At 41.2% G+C, this 15142-nt stretch overlaps 1 pseudogene; it reads left to right on the forward strand.

The window, feature by feature from the left end:
- The first annotated feature begins 712 nt into the window (after positions 1–712).
- Positions 713–1188, forward strand: LOC118933772 (succinate dehydrogenase cytochrome b560 subunit, mitochondrial-like; annotated as a pseudogene).
- Positions 1189–15142: the final 13954 nt, after the last annotated feature.

Raw genomic sequence — 15142 nt, forward strand, 5'->3', positions numbered from 1 at the left:
ATTCATAACATCATTAAGTGATTGACAAGAGGTAAAAATTTGAATTGTCACTAATTCTGGCACTTGCTGGGATTTATGACTCTGCAGATCATTCACCCATTCAACCATTCACTAGATACTTATTGACATTCGACCATGTACAACACACCGTTCTGCATTCTTACAGTCATTTTCAAAAAATCATTGACACTTACAGACCAGTGGAGGAAGCAGGCAATAAACAAACAGGAAAATATCTGTCAGGATATAAGAAGTGCTATGGGATAATTCAGGACGAAGGCGATGGGGACTACCAGGAGCTGGGCAGGCGGCAGAGAAGGTTTCTCTGATGTCATGTGAGCAAAGGCTGAAGGTGTGTGGTGGTGAGCCACACAGTGTCAGGGAAATAGGTTCTACTACCAGTATTAATGTCTGTTAAGTTTAGCACTTATAATTTAAAAGATATTAAAAATAAACATCTAAGTGTTTACTACATATAAGCAAACTATAAATTATAAGAAAACATTGATATACCCACTACCCAGCTCAGAATTTAAAAATATTTTACCGGTAACTGTGAGACTGTTCATGCCAATATTTAATTTTTAAATTATTTTTAAGAGGAATTTTGTAGAAGAATGCTAAAGAAAAAGAGATAGTCAAGCTATGTTCTTAAATGAAAAAGGCAGATTTAAAAACAGCCTTCATGACTCTGTCCAGGCCAGAACCCAAGATGGCTGCACTCTTGCTAAGACATCTTGGCCATTGTTACCTGCCTGCCCTCCTTAGTTCTCAGCTCTGTATCAGAAATGCCGCTTCTCCGAGAACCACACCCAAAGGACAGATGGAGCGATTCTGGAATAACAACACAGTTCAAGCCATGCTTGTCTGGTCTCTTCCTGCAATGATGTCCGCTTGCCGTGGAGGCTCTGGTGTTGCCTTGAGTGCAAAGGTCTTCCTGGCTCATCAGCTCTGCTGCTCCCTGAGAACTAGGAGATTCATTCAGAACTCATGCAATCCTGTGTCGGGGGCCAGCACTGAGCCACACAGTTAAGCTTGTTCCCATTTTCCCTCTTATTTATCACACTGGCAATGAGACCTGACACTTGATGTGGGACCCAGAAAAAGAGCTAAGGATTCCCCAGCTATACTAGTCTGGTTGTCTTGGTCCTCACTGTGTCATACTCCGTAGGGCTGGCAGCCATGTGAAGAAGTTTTTGACATTTTCTTCTGACATATTATGACATGGACCTACCCCGTTTGTCACTCTTATCTCCAGCAAGGGCAAAGTTATCCTGATGTATGTAGTATCAAGAGAGTAACTTGTAGAAAAATAATAGCAGGAAAGGGCCCAGTTTTGTCCCTGTTTCTAAAGATTTGGTACATGCTACCTTAAAATAAAGCAACTTAGCATACTATTTTAATATGAAGGGATTTGAAAAATGGCAGGTGCAAGAAGGACTTTCTGACCTTCTCCTGAAGTAGGTAATAAAACCCTGATGTTAGAGGTGTCAGCCCTGTGATGAGAGGAAAAGAGCATCTTCATCTCCAAACAGGACGGCACACACAGAGGAATCTGAACGAATGGGTCTTGCTGAGTTTTCCCCAGTTTACTACACTTACCTCATACCCTTTGTCCTACCATGTCTTTCCATGACTTCATTCTCCATCAAACCTAGCATGAAAACACTCAGGTTTATTATATCACACTAAAAAGCTTCTGTAGAGTGAAGGAAACCAACACAAAATGAAAAGACAACCTACTGTATGGAAGAATATATTTGTGAATGGTATACCAGATACGGAGTTAATATCCAAAATACATAATGAACTCATACAACTCAATACTAAAAAAAAAAAACAAATAGTCCAATTAAAAAATGGGCAGAGGATATGAATAAGCATTTTTCCAAAAAAAACATACAGATGGCCAACAGACACATGAAAAGATGCTCAACATCACTAATAATCAAGGAAATATAAGGAAAATCACAATAAGATATCACTGTACACCAGTCAGAATGGCTAGTATCAACGAAACAACAAATAAGTATTGGCAAGGATGTGCACAAGGAGATCCTTGTGTGCTGTTGGTGGGAATGTAAAATAGGGTAGCCACTATGGAAAACAGTATGGCAATTCCTCAGCAAATTAAAAAGAGAGATACCATAAAACCTAGTAATTCCACTTCTGAATATTTACCTGAAGAAAAAAAAAACCCAAATTCAAAAACATGTATGTACCCCTATGTTTGCTCCAGCACTATTTGCAGTAGCCAAGATATGGAAGCAACTTAAGGGTCCAATGATAGATGAATGGTTAAAGAATGGTACATAGATGCAATGGAATATTAATTAGCCATAAAAAAGAATGAAATCTTGCCATCCATGACAACATGGATGGACCTAAAGGTTGTTACGCTAAGTGAAATAAGTCAGAGAAAGTATATACCATATGATTTCCCTAATATGTGGGATATAAAAAAATAAATGAACAAACAAAACAGAAAGAGCCTCATAAACACAGAGAACTGGTGATAGCCATAGGGGAGGACAGTGGGAGGAATGGGTGTAATTTGATGCAAGAGGAAAATCAACAAGTTAAAAAAAAACACCACTCAAGTGTTTCATCCCCTCAGGTCTTCATTTCCTTATGAAGGCTCCTGTGTCACTTAAAACTTATATTAAATAAATTTGTATGTTTTTCTCCTGTTAATCTGTCATTTTCACAGGGCTCCCAGCTGAGAATTATAAAGGTAGAAGAAAAAGGTATTTTTTTTCCTTTACCATGGAGTGGCTGCAAAACCTCCCTTTTCCTGTGCCCAGCTTGCAGCCTATTCTGGGCCTACAAGCTCTTATTCTCTCTCCACCTTGGGCTTTGCAGTTGGCCCTTCTTCCTGAGGCAGTGGAAACAGTGTTAGCTCTGTGACCTCTACCTGGGGCTGGGCTCAGGGCCTTAGGTGCCACTGCCAATGGGTTACTGGCTTAAAGGACGACTCTGTTCTTGGTCAGAGCCCACAGAGCACCCTCCCAGTGCGTGTGAAGGGAAGACTGAGGATCGAGGCAAGAGGGAGAAGAAAGCGGGGAGTTGGCAGTTAGTGCATGCTTGGGAAGAAGGCATGTAGCCTCTGATGCAAGAGGCTCCAGATGGTTATCACTGAACACATAAATGCTTATTCCTTTTCCTTGAATTTCCAGAAAAATAAACCTCTTAATATCATGTTTTCTAATCCAAATTCATGAGACATTTTTTTCTGAAATTGAATTAAAATACCTATCTTTGTCTTGAAAAGGAAAAACAAAAACAAAAAACAGCTGACAGAATTCAGGACATGCTACCCCAAAATACAGCACCTTGGCATATGAAATACCTTAAACTGAAGGAATTAAATAAAAAAACACAACAACAGCATAGAAGGAAATCACTCTGACTCCCCCTTGGTCCATGAAACAGGCCATAAAACTCCCACATGAAATGAACCCTCCCTGTACCAGGAGGAGGGAAGACATTCCTATTACCAGAGATAAGGAATTTGAAACCAAGAAATCTGTGCAAACAAATCTTGTTAAACTGACCCTTATGTTCCTAGTTACTTCTTCACCATTTACTACCTCTAGCCCAAACACCCTTGTCTTGTCAATTCTTTAAAAATTTATTGTTTCTTTGTCTAAAGGTATAAAAGCCTCCTGCTCTGGTCACTTCTCTGGGTCTTCATTCTCCTGTGACGGCTCCCTTGCATATGCAAACATTCAATAAAATGTGTACACTTTTCTACTGTTAATTAGTCTTTGTCAGTTTAATTTTCAGACCCAGCCAGAGACACTAAGAGGGTGGTGGAAAATTCCCCTACACAGCCTTTACAATATATTCCCATTTGTGTAATGGTAACAGATATGTAATAGTAACACATTAGCCAATATGTACTGAGAACTAATTATGTGTACAGCACTTAACATACATGTTAATGTAGAAATGCACTTCAATTTTTTTCAACGGTTCTCCATCAATGGTGGTATTCTGAGCGATGTTTCACTTCATCTTTGGATTGTCCTTTATTTTCCAACTTTCCACAGTGAACATATATTAGTTTGTATCAACTACTCTTTGAAAGTGTTTCAAAGCACTACTAAAGCAAATTTAATAAGATTTATGTCAGGCAGAGAAAAATAACCCCAGATAGAAAGTCTGAGATATGAGATATGGCAAATTATGTGGGTAAATCTAAAACAAACATTGGCTGTCAAAACAACAATAATATCAAATGTGTGTGCACAGAAATGTTCTAGAACCAAGATACTGGGCTACAGTTTTCTTTACATAAGGATGGGTTATCAGAGCTAATGCCTTACATAAGTTTGGTGCATTGGTCACACAGTATAGAGGGACTGCAGGAGTGAAGAGAACATTACAGTTTGCTTTAAGGGCTTCTTTCAAACCACTAAAATTGATAGAGGAAAAAACAGTTTCTGACCACATTTGAGGAGGTATCTCCACAAAATAGAAAGTCAGGATTTATATTTTAAGAGAAAGACACAGCACAACATTGAGAATGGATTATCCCTTAGCAGCTCAGGGTCAAAAAAAATTATGGTAATAACTTACAAGCTTTTCGCAATTAGGCCATTTCATCTTAACAAATCTAACAGTCAATGTCTATAGTTCACAAGACAATTCATATCTTCTCCAAGCAAAAGTACTTTATAGTATGGAACATGACTAATAAAAGTTCTGTGAACTTGTTTGTGTTTCCTTATAATTTAATGTGATCTCTTATTTATGGGGGACTTATAGTTCTAATTTTATATGTTTTCTGTGTTCACACTAGATATTAATGAATCTATACATCTTGGATACATCTCCATCATTTACCAGTAACTAAATGATGGTGAATTAAGCTCAGAAAAACTTTCGGTTTTGTTTAATTTTCCCACATGCTAAATATCCAGGACACCTGAGGAAAAGAAACATGTACTTGGATAAGACAAACCTGTGGGTTCTACAGATTTAAACATCCTTGGAAAGCTCTTTATTTTAAGGTTTATTGAGTGAAGGAGTGAATGGTGGATATGCAAATGAATTGATGGTTATGCAAACAATTAGGCAAATTACTTGATCACGTTCTTTCCTCTGGTTTTGCTTCCTCTATTCTGTCAGTCAGTTCTGAGCACCTGCAGAGGTATTTTGCGTGGGACTGTTTTCCAAGTGGGCCTTGGTATCCGGGGGAGCACCAGCCTTGGTTCTGCCTGACAGTAAGCGCTGCTGGCTGCTGACACCTACACACTTGAAATGCGGGCTGCCTCCGTCACAGACCCAGCCTCCCATTCAGTCCCACATCTGCACAGCTGGCCTCTGGCCTTGCATCCCCATCTCAGCAACGACAGCTCTTGATAGGTTTTCCATCTGGTTTCCTAAACCAGTGTTGCTCACTCAGCTATGGGCTGGTCACGCCTTTATGAGGTACAGAAGTGAAGCTTGTGAAAGGGGAAGAGTAGAACACTTAGAGGATAAAGTGGGCAAGGCTGTATTTTAATAAAGAGTGAAAAAGAAAATTCTGTTAACAGGGGTGTTGTCAGGCAGCTGAATCTGGGGAGGTCTCTCCCTATGCACTAGGTGAATCCTCAACCCAGACAGCAGAGGGCCCTTGACTCTGAACAAGAAAGAATTCTCGAGCAGTCGGACAAGTGTAGGTAAGGAAGCAATACATTAGAGCAAGAGTAGCAGGGAATGGAGGCAGCCATGCAGGCAGCAGAGAGCAAGGAAGAACAAAGGGAGGAAAAGGAAGCCCTGGACCCCCCGCTCGGCATAGGGCAGATCCCTTGCCAGCTCCTAAAGCCAGGGTCACCTGGCATCCAGTGTCCGCTTGGATCTGCACAGCATGGGAACTATACCCCTACCACCCCAGGACTTGGGGGAGCTGCAGAGCACTGGATGAAGTGAGATTATGTTCTGAGAATTTCCAAAGGCAAAGAAAGGAGATTTTCAGGCAGGCTACTAAGAAGCATGATTGTATGGCTGCAGCTGTCCAGGTCACCCAGGCAATGGGAACTTGCAAGCCCAAGTCAGAGATCTCAGCAGCCTGTCCCTACTTGTCTAAAGTAGGACAGAAAGAGTGAAGACTTGTGCTTAAGTCTAGAAAATAGAATGAAATAGTAAAGTAACAAAGACACTTGCCACTGGAAGAGCACAGAGAAAACATATAGTAAGTTGAGCAGAGAGAAGTATCTATTTAAGGCAAAAAGTACACACTGGAAGAAAGGGAAGTGTGGGCAACCTCTGAGAGGAGGCACACTCAAGGGCTCAAGATTCTGTCTTTTAAGGCTTTCAGGAATGCAGCAAAGGGGGGTGCTGGGGGCATAGGCTTGACATGTGGTCTCAGATGTCTCTGTCTGGTGTTGAGGGCAGTGATTTCACATTTGTATGCCACCTTACAAAGCATACTGACATACATCATCCATAGTCAGTCCTCTAGATATTCTGTAAGATAAACTTAACACAAGGAATTTATTGATCCTGTTCTTCTCCAAGATAGTGGTTACCCTCAAACACTGGGAGCATAGCAGTTAGGACTGCTTGCCCTGCCTTGGGATAGGTTGTTGGCTGATTACTAAAGACTATATTAGAAATCTTACCTCTTAACTCCCTGGTTTTTCAAATGGAATCTTAGCCTTCAGATAGAGTCGCTCCTGTTTTTACGATACTGTTTATATCTCAGCACTTTTCATTGTAGGCAGGAAAAGCTAACCATGCTGCTTGGCCCGTGTCCCTGTCCTGCCTCAGGGGAGCATGTCTGAAAAAACTCTAACCAGTGATACCACTATCACTCCAAAGGCTTGTATGTGAAGAAACATTGCAAACAATGAGTCAGACGTCAGAGAATCATAGAACCTTCAGGAACAGGGGGCTCTCAAAGGTGCAATAGTTCAAAGCCCTCCCTGTGGGCGAGGCAGCTGGGAAGATCAGGTGTGTCTGTTACCGTGACGTGCGAATGGCAGGTGGCAGGCAGTGACTGCGTGTTGGTGTGCTACCTCACAAAGCCTGCTGGCATACAGCATTTTATTTATTCCACCACTCTAGCCCTGTAAATTGGATATTCATTATATTACTTGTTTTATGTAAGAAAACTGCCTCTCAGAACTGGGATTTTTGTTCTTTCTGTGACACATACAGTCCATGAATCAGCTTGATGGTTCTCTACCCTTGACCTGTTGGATAATAAATATTTATAGAGCTGTGCTGAACCAAGTTTTTCATGAAGCTGACTGTATTCTACAGATGGAAAATCATTTTGAGATCACTGAGACAAATCACAACTTTGTAAAAAAAACAAAGGAAGGAAATATAGAAATAAATTAAACATTGCTTGAGTGATATAATAATCATTATGAATTGTGGCTTTTTTAACAAAATAGAATTAAAATACACTAATATCAATTATAACACAACTGAGAAGGTAATAAATGCAGTTAAGTTGTTCTAAGGCAATGGATTATCTAAGAGGAAGGAAAATGTATTGATACTTTTAGATCTTGATCATATATATATATAATTTGTAATAATAACATATATTATATGCAATGTTAAGTACTATAATATGTATTATTTCTCCCAAGTTAACCAATAAGAGAACAGAAAAAGAGTGTATGGCTTCTTATCCAAAAACAGAAGGGAAAATAGAATAATAGAAATCACTCAGCCCAACAGAAAAGACAAAGAAGGAAAACACAGGACAGGCAGAAGAACTAAAGGCTCCAAATAAGATGGTGCATGAATCCTAATTATGTTGGCAGTCGTGTCTACTACAAATAACTGTTCCAGCTAGTAGCCATGATTTGTCTGAAAAACCTAACTTTAGTCCACTTATAAGAAACATATCTAGAACATTAAAATACATAAAAGTTGAAATTAAAATTTTGAAAAAGGATGAGCAAAAAAAATACTGGTGCATCTATATTAATATAAGACAAGATCAGCATCCAGGCAAAGAGCAGCACAAGGAACATACACAGAAACTTCATGAAGTTAGACGCTCCATCCCCCGGGAAGGTAAGCTAATTTCAAGGTGCTGCAATGCTAACAATATTGCCTAAATAAATAAAGTCACAGAATCTTAAGGGGTAACAGACAAACCCACAATCTTCTTGAGATTAAAACCCACTTGATTATAGAACAGGCAGATTAAATATATCACTATGAATATTGAAAATATGAACAATATAATTACAAACCTGAGCAAATGGATATAGATAAAATCTGCATACAATACTGAATGATACACATTCTTCCAGGGCACATATGTTATTTAAGGAAACTGACTACATATTAGGTCATAAAGTAAACTTACACAAATTTCAAAAGATTGAAATCATACAGAATTTATTGTCTGGCAGCAATCTAATTAAGTGAGAAATCAATCACAACAAGATAACTAGGAAATACTCATGTTTAGAAAGTAAGACACCAACTTTCAAGATGCCCACAGGTTAACTCTGTCCAAGTGGCTTCACTGATGATGTCCACCAACATTCAAGGAATAAATAATAAAACAAGATTGGGGGAATGGTAGAGAAGCATTATCAAAAGAAAGCACATCTAAGAAATGTCCGTAAGAAAGATGTAAGTTAATGTGTAAGTCCTAGTTACTGCACCTGATAAGTGCTCCAAGAGAGGCACTTACTCACTTTCTTAGCAGTCAAAAAGCAGACTGGAATCCCAGGAAAATATCATTCCCCCCAGCACGCTCATAGCAATGGCTGAGCAAGCCTCCCACCCACCCCTGACACACACCTGTCCAAGGGAACACGGGCAGGGGCTGCAGACCCTCGCACAGGATGCCCTCAGATCTCCCACAATGCTCTCTGGGTCCCTGGCTAAGCTCATGTGTTATCTCATTTGATCTTCACACTACCTTTATGTTATGGGTCCTATTCTTATCCTGATTTTACAGGTGATGAAGCTGAACTTGAGAAAATTGATTCTCCTGGACACACAGCTGGCGATGGCATGGGGGGAGGGGGCAGGGATCTGGGGGTGGGTAAGGAAGCAAGGCAAACTGACAGCGAATTCACGCCCTTTATCTCTCTTCTGTAACCACACTATCAGTGGGACCACGGAGCCTCCCAAGAGGTCAGTCAGGGGTGTTTGCTTTCCCACCATACTCCCCTTCCTTGGCACAGATAAAGCAGTGCTGACAGTTTCAAAGGCATGTTGTGCCAAGGACTGACCTTTGGTGGCTATTTACAGAACGCTGACATTACAACACTTGTACCATCATGTGACATCAGAAGGTCAGCATTTACCCATAACAGGTATTCAAACTGGTACTTGACAAGTATTCATTATCTCCAGCAAATGGGGCTAATAACAGAAATTATCCCACAGAGCTGTTGGATAATTCAATGAGTTAATATTTAAGATCTTTATGTCACCCACCAAAAAGCAAGCAGAAGGCATGTCCACAGAACAGCTTTATCCTTCCATCATGCTCACCCAAGCCCTGTTACTTCTTCCACACAGACCCAGCTGCATTCCACTCTGATGAGCAACCACAACAGGTAGGAAGAACACCCACATTTCAGGAGGGAGTGTTGCAGTAGCTCAGTTTCCTTCAATTCCCAAGCACACACGTCAGCCCAGGGCTCCTGGCTTCACCCTCAGGAGGTACGCCACTCTCATCTCCCTTCTGGAAATCATTTCCCATCTAGACACATTATTCCCTCTCCTCGCACATCTGCCCCAGGTTGTCAGAGATTTTGTTCTGTGAATGAGCCCAGTATGTAACACCAAGTCTGAGGAATCATGAGCTATGCATTACGCACATTTCCTCTTTTTATCTGTGCTTGGTGGAGTGTACTATGGAGTTTAAAAATGGATCTTGGTCTTCTTAAACCTTTGTATTCAAATCCATTCTTCAGTTGAAAGAAAAAAATTATGAAAGTCAAATTTTAAGAACAGCTTTGTTGCAAACCTGAATCTAAGCAATTGCTCCCAGCGAGCACAGAGCAGCAGCCCCTCATCAGCTCACTGGGACGGCAGGCTTGTGGTGGCGAGATCCCTGCCAGCACTTTCTGCCAGTCCTTCTTCAGTCCTGAGCAAGATGAGGGAGGACCAGTGTCCTTAGCATACACTTGTCTTGATGCTGCAGACAAAATAATTGAATGCATTCAAGCTTCCTAATAAACATGACACCTAGATGCAAAGAAAATGGAAACTGAAATGTGCTGAATTTTAGAGAGAAGGTGTGCCATTCACATTTACATAGGTCATTGTTCTGACTCAGGAATTTTAGTGTAGTGGGTTAAATTTCACAGTCCATAAATTCAACTGTTACCGAAGTACTTTTCAAATCTCGATTTCCACCTTGCATTTGCTGGTTAGGAGAAAACTTAACAGCTGTTACCTTTGTAAAGTAGAACTGGATTGGGAGGAAGAACTTCTTTTACTTTAAATACTTCTATATGATTTTACTCTATTATTTTATGAAAAATGGCTCAGTCTCCCTAACTCCTATTAATAATCCTCTTTAGACCAGATGCAGATGAACTCTGTTACTCCATGGAAAAACAGCTGGTTGACGGTGATGCTTCAGAATACTGTGGGTTCTCCCAGCAGAACATGGCATGCAGAAATATTCTCTGTCAGAAGTCACCTTGTAAAACCAGATGTCAGGGCTCATGCATCTACAGACTATTATCAAGAAATTGGGGCTCTAGAAAGATACAGAAATATTCTAGTGGCAGAAAATAGGGTTTGAAAAAAGCTGGAAGTAGAGTAGTGGGAGTAAAGAGGAGGGCAGAGATAGACAGCAGACATCGCTACTGGCATAATAATTTAGGATCAGCAAAGACAGGGACAGCTAAGGGAGAGGGGTGGACAAGCCCTGGCTGTCTCCTCTCTGGCTCTCTTCATTTGTATGACATTGCTTAGCAAAAGCATTTCTATGCAAGAGCATGACTGTTGCTGTTTTTTTTCACTGATCCTAAGCTGTGTGGCATTTTGGATTCTGCAGATCATTCAGGGTGGCCATATGGCACCCTAAATTTAATTGCTTGGCATTGGGCATACTGCAGTGCTAGCACACCTATCAAGCAAGCAAACCATCCTATTTCTGCAACACAAACAGTGTAATTTCCTGCCCATAATATATGCTGTTTCTTAAGAGTTTCCCCTAGACACATTCTGTGGTCTTGGTTTGCTGCCCGGTGTCACGCTGAGACCTCTGTATTGTAAAGGTCACAGGGTAACTCCTCTACTGCACAGAGCCTACTGATGCTAATAACCTGAACAGCCGTTTGGGCAAAGTGGATAAACACTGGACACTCTAGACCCATTGAGAAACATTTCTACTGAATAGGGACAGCTTGTAAATTTGGAAGATTTTCCAAAATTCCATGTTACAGATTGTCTCCTTTACTCTTATCAGATGCTCAGATGTTTTTAAAAAGAATATTTGTAGTATTTATTTATTAAATCAACTTCAACAAATACATCCTTTAGTAAGAAGATACAGGAAATCACGTAGGCAGCATACATTTGTGGTATTTGAAACATGAACATTTCATGGCTACTTCTGGTTCAAGATGTTAAGTAATGTGTGAAAAACAAAGCTGGACCATCAAAGCATTTAGGACATCGTTCAATATAAGTGCCTATGTTAAATGCTTCTGGGCTTTAGAAAACTGTTGGACGGATTTGGGATTTTGAGGTGAGTCTGTATGCAGACTAGTTTTAGCTTTCTTATCAGCTCAGTAAATTATCTCAAAGCAAATATACAGATAACGACTACACAGATCAAGAAACGGAATGTTGCTAGCACGGAAAAGCCTTGAGCTCTTCCCTAATTGCACAGGTTTTCTTTTTCTCCACAGGTAAACAATGTATTATAGTATGCTTCTTCCTGTTTTTGAACTTCATGAATAATGTAACATGTACTCTTTCATGTTGGGCTTTTTTTCCATGTAATGTTTTAGATTTATCATGTTGTTGCTTGTACTTGGTTTAATTCACTAATACACGGTATTTCATTCTATGAATAGCCCATAATTTATCCAGTCTCCATTTGAAGTAAACTGGGTATTTTCAGCTTTGGTGCTCAAGTTTTAGATCAGAAGGATTTTTCAACATTTCTTTTTTTCATAATAAAAAAAACAGTTCCCTTATTTAATATACACAATGAAGTGTTCTGAGAATATGTAGGTATGCTTAATGGGCTACAATTAAAATGATGGAGAGGTAATGGTGGGTTAACATAACTACTAAGTGTTATATTTGTAATTCCTATTCTAGGTTTAACTTCAGGATGATCACTTGGGGGAACAAAATAGTTTATTTCCCCAAAGTGCGTCCACAATTAATTTGAGCAGGGGTCCAAGTAATCAAACATCATTTTGCCAAGTAATCAATTTGCCAGATTATTTCACATTTTTTGAAGTGTTGATTTCTCTGTAAAATGCAGATAGTCCTGGTTCAAATATAAGGTGCTTTTATGACTTTCTTCTTTCAGTTAATTGGCCTCTAGTAATTTGATAATTTGATTCAGAGATGTTGAAGGAATTACATACATTGGTTCAAGCTTCCACAGTAGAGTTCAGCAACAAGTTTCAAAAACATTGTCACTGCACTGGCCTCCAAGTTTGGCTTCTAGAAATGTGTGCAGAGAATACAGGATAAATAGAATAAATGCATGGATAAAATATTCAAGAGGAGCCATTAGGAATTCTTTGTTATAGCAGAAACAATCTTAATAGTATAATCATTAGGTATAACCCTAATAAAATTTTCTAATTCATATAATATTGTTGATTAAATTATATAGCAAGCCTCATGCACACAGTGGGACTTCTCTAACCATCGAGAGGGAGAGGCCTCTGAGGTTCCACGTGGGAAGATGCCAAACTCACCTCCTCCACAGACACCCCCTATCTAAAGCTACACAGGCAAAAATTTCCTCTGAAAAGAACCAAAAGCTGGCTGAGCAACTCCTACAGGGAAAATGAGAAACAAGCCGCTGAGGGTCGGACATAGCCTCGCCGCAAACCTCACACCTGGATCCGCAACCCCGGATCGGGCGGGAACGCACAACCCAGCGTTTCTCCCTGATAAGTGAAGGGCCTGTGTCCCAACTTCTAAGACCTGCACCTGGGAGAGGAGCCCCCCAAACATCGGAAACATGGAAAACCACCGTCCTGAGACCCCCAAGGCCACAGCGCAACTGAAGAGCGGCTCTCCGAGAGCGAACACGCCTGCGCACATCTGCCCCGGCCGCAGCACAGACGCGCCGCCGCTGCCCGACTTCGGGGAGGCGGCCCACGTGCCTCCGCGGGGCCCCAGCCCCGACCGCAGCCGGCGCGAAACCCGCGGGCGAGGCCGGCGGCTCACCTGGTTCCCGGGGGCGGAGCTCCGGGCGGGGGCCTTCGTTTCACTCTGCTTCCCGGGCCTTTGCCGCGACCGCCCGGGGGCTGTCCCTTGCCCGCCTGGCCGGAGGAGCCTGCAGCCCTGGGCGCCGTGGGGCTGCTGCAGCCCCTTCCGGGCAGGCCACCGCGCTCAGGCGGCGGCGCAGGGGCGGGCTGGAGCACACCCCAGCTGTCTGAGGAAGACCTATTAGCAGGAGCTTTGGCTTGAGGAGCACACTTCCAGAGGCCCATGGAGAGGCTCTCCGGGCACAGAGGCAGACGAAGGCAGGCTTTGCGCCCTCCTTTGCCTCGCCCCAGCTTGCAGGGGCTGCCCGGAAGGGCGCTCACGCCCTTGTCTGCTACCCCCGTTTTTGCAGTTGCTGCCAGGGACGCCTCTCTATGGCCTGGCTTTAGTGGCCAGCTCTTGCTCAGTAGTCCCACAGGAGAAAGTTCTTAAATAGCTGCCACCTCCATGGCACAACAAGAAGAACGGACCCAGGAGCTCAGTCTTTTTGTGAAAGAAGCCCATTAGTTTATTATAGCTGCAGCCTGAGAAGCTGGAATCAAATTTAAGACTGAAGGGTTAAAGGCTGAGATTATGCCAAATCATGAAGTTCGGAATTATAAAAGGGAATTTAAACGTTTGGATTTATAAGGACGTTAAATATTCGTCCAAATATTTATTGTTAAAAGTGGTTAGTCCTATATACATACGTTTTAAACACCTTGAGTTTTGAGAGTTCTTTGTCGCTTTTGGATACAAATCCTTTATCAGATACATGATTTGCAAATATTTTCTCCCAGTCTGTGGTGCCGAGAACTGTGAAGGATCTGACATTTTATCCTGCTGGCCATCTAACAAGTGAGACTACCAGGCTTTCAAAGATGCTAGAAAGCGACAGGATGCTCCTGGGTTAGAGAAAAAGGACTTTGGAGCTTCACATTCACATCTTTCATTTGCTCTCTTGACCCCTAAGACTCAGAGGGATGTGGAAATGTCTGGGTAGGTACTGCACGTAGGGTTTGTGTCATAGTTGAAAAACCCCAAGCTTAGGAAATCCTAGTCATTTAAAGAGGGGTGCTATTGAACCCCCAACCTTTGCCCTAAAATAGACATTGTTTTTATTATATTGGTCGGGAAACAAAACAGGGGAACTTCGTCTCTGTCTTCCAAGGCTTTCTACTACATGTTCCTTTGAAAAAATAGTCCAGGACAAAAGTGGTTAATGGATTTGTTCAAAACACATGCCAAAAAAATGAGAGACCCAGGGAGAATTGTCTCCCAATATATAACTTGTCTTTTCATTCTCTTAGCAGCATCTTTTGAAGAGCAGAACATTTTTTATTTAGTCTAATTTATCAATTTGATTTTTTATGGATAATCTTTGGAATTGTAGCTAAGATATATCTGCCCAACCCATGATCTCAGATTTTTCCTGTTTTCTTTTAAAAGGTTTGTAGTTTTAGGTTTTTATTTAGGTTTATGATCTTTTTCAGTTTTTTATGTGGTATGAGGTAAAGATCAAAGTTGGTTTTTTTTCCCCACACACGGATATCTAATTATTCCAGCACCAGTTTTTGAAAAATTACCCATTTCCCACTGAATTGCCTTGGAACATTTGTCAAAAATCAGTGGTCCATAAATGTGCGAATCCATTTCTGCACTCTTTTTTTGTTCCACTTATCTATCTTGATGCCAGTACACACACGATTGAATTCAGGTATTGGTAGTTCTCCAACTTGGTTCATTTTTTTCACAGCTGCTTTAGCAATCC

The sequence above is a fragment of the Manis pentadactyla genome, chromosome 3 (assembly GCF_030020395.1).
Source record: "Manis pentadactyla isolate mManPen7 chromosome 3, mManPen7.hap1, whole genome shotgun sequence".
NCBI classification, from domain to species: domain Eukaryota; kingdom Metazoa; phylum Chordata; class Mammalia; order Pholidota; family Manidae; genus Manis; species Manis pentadactyla.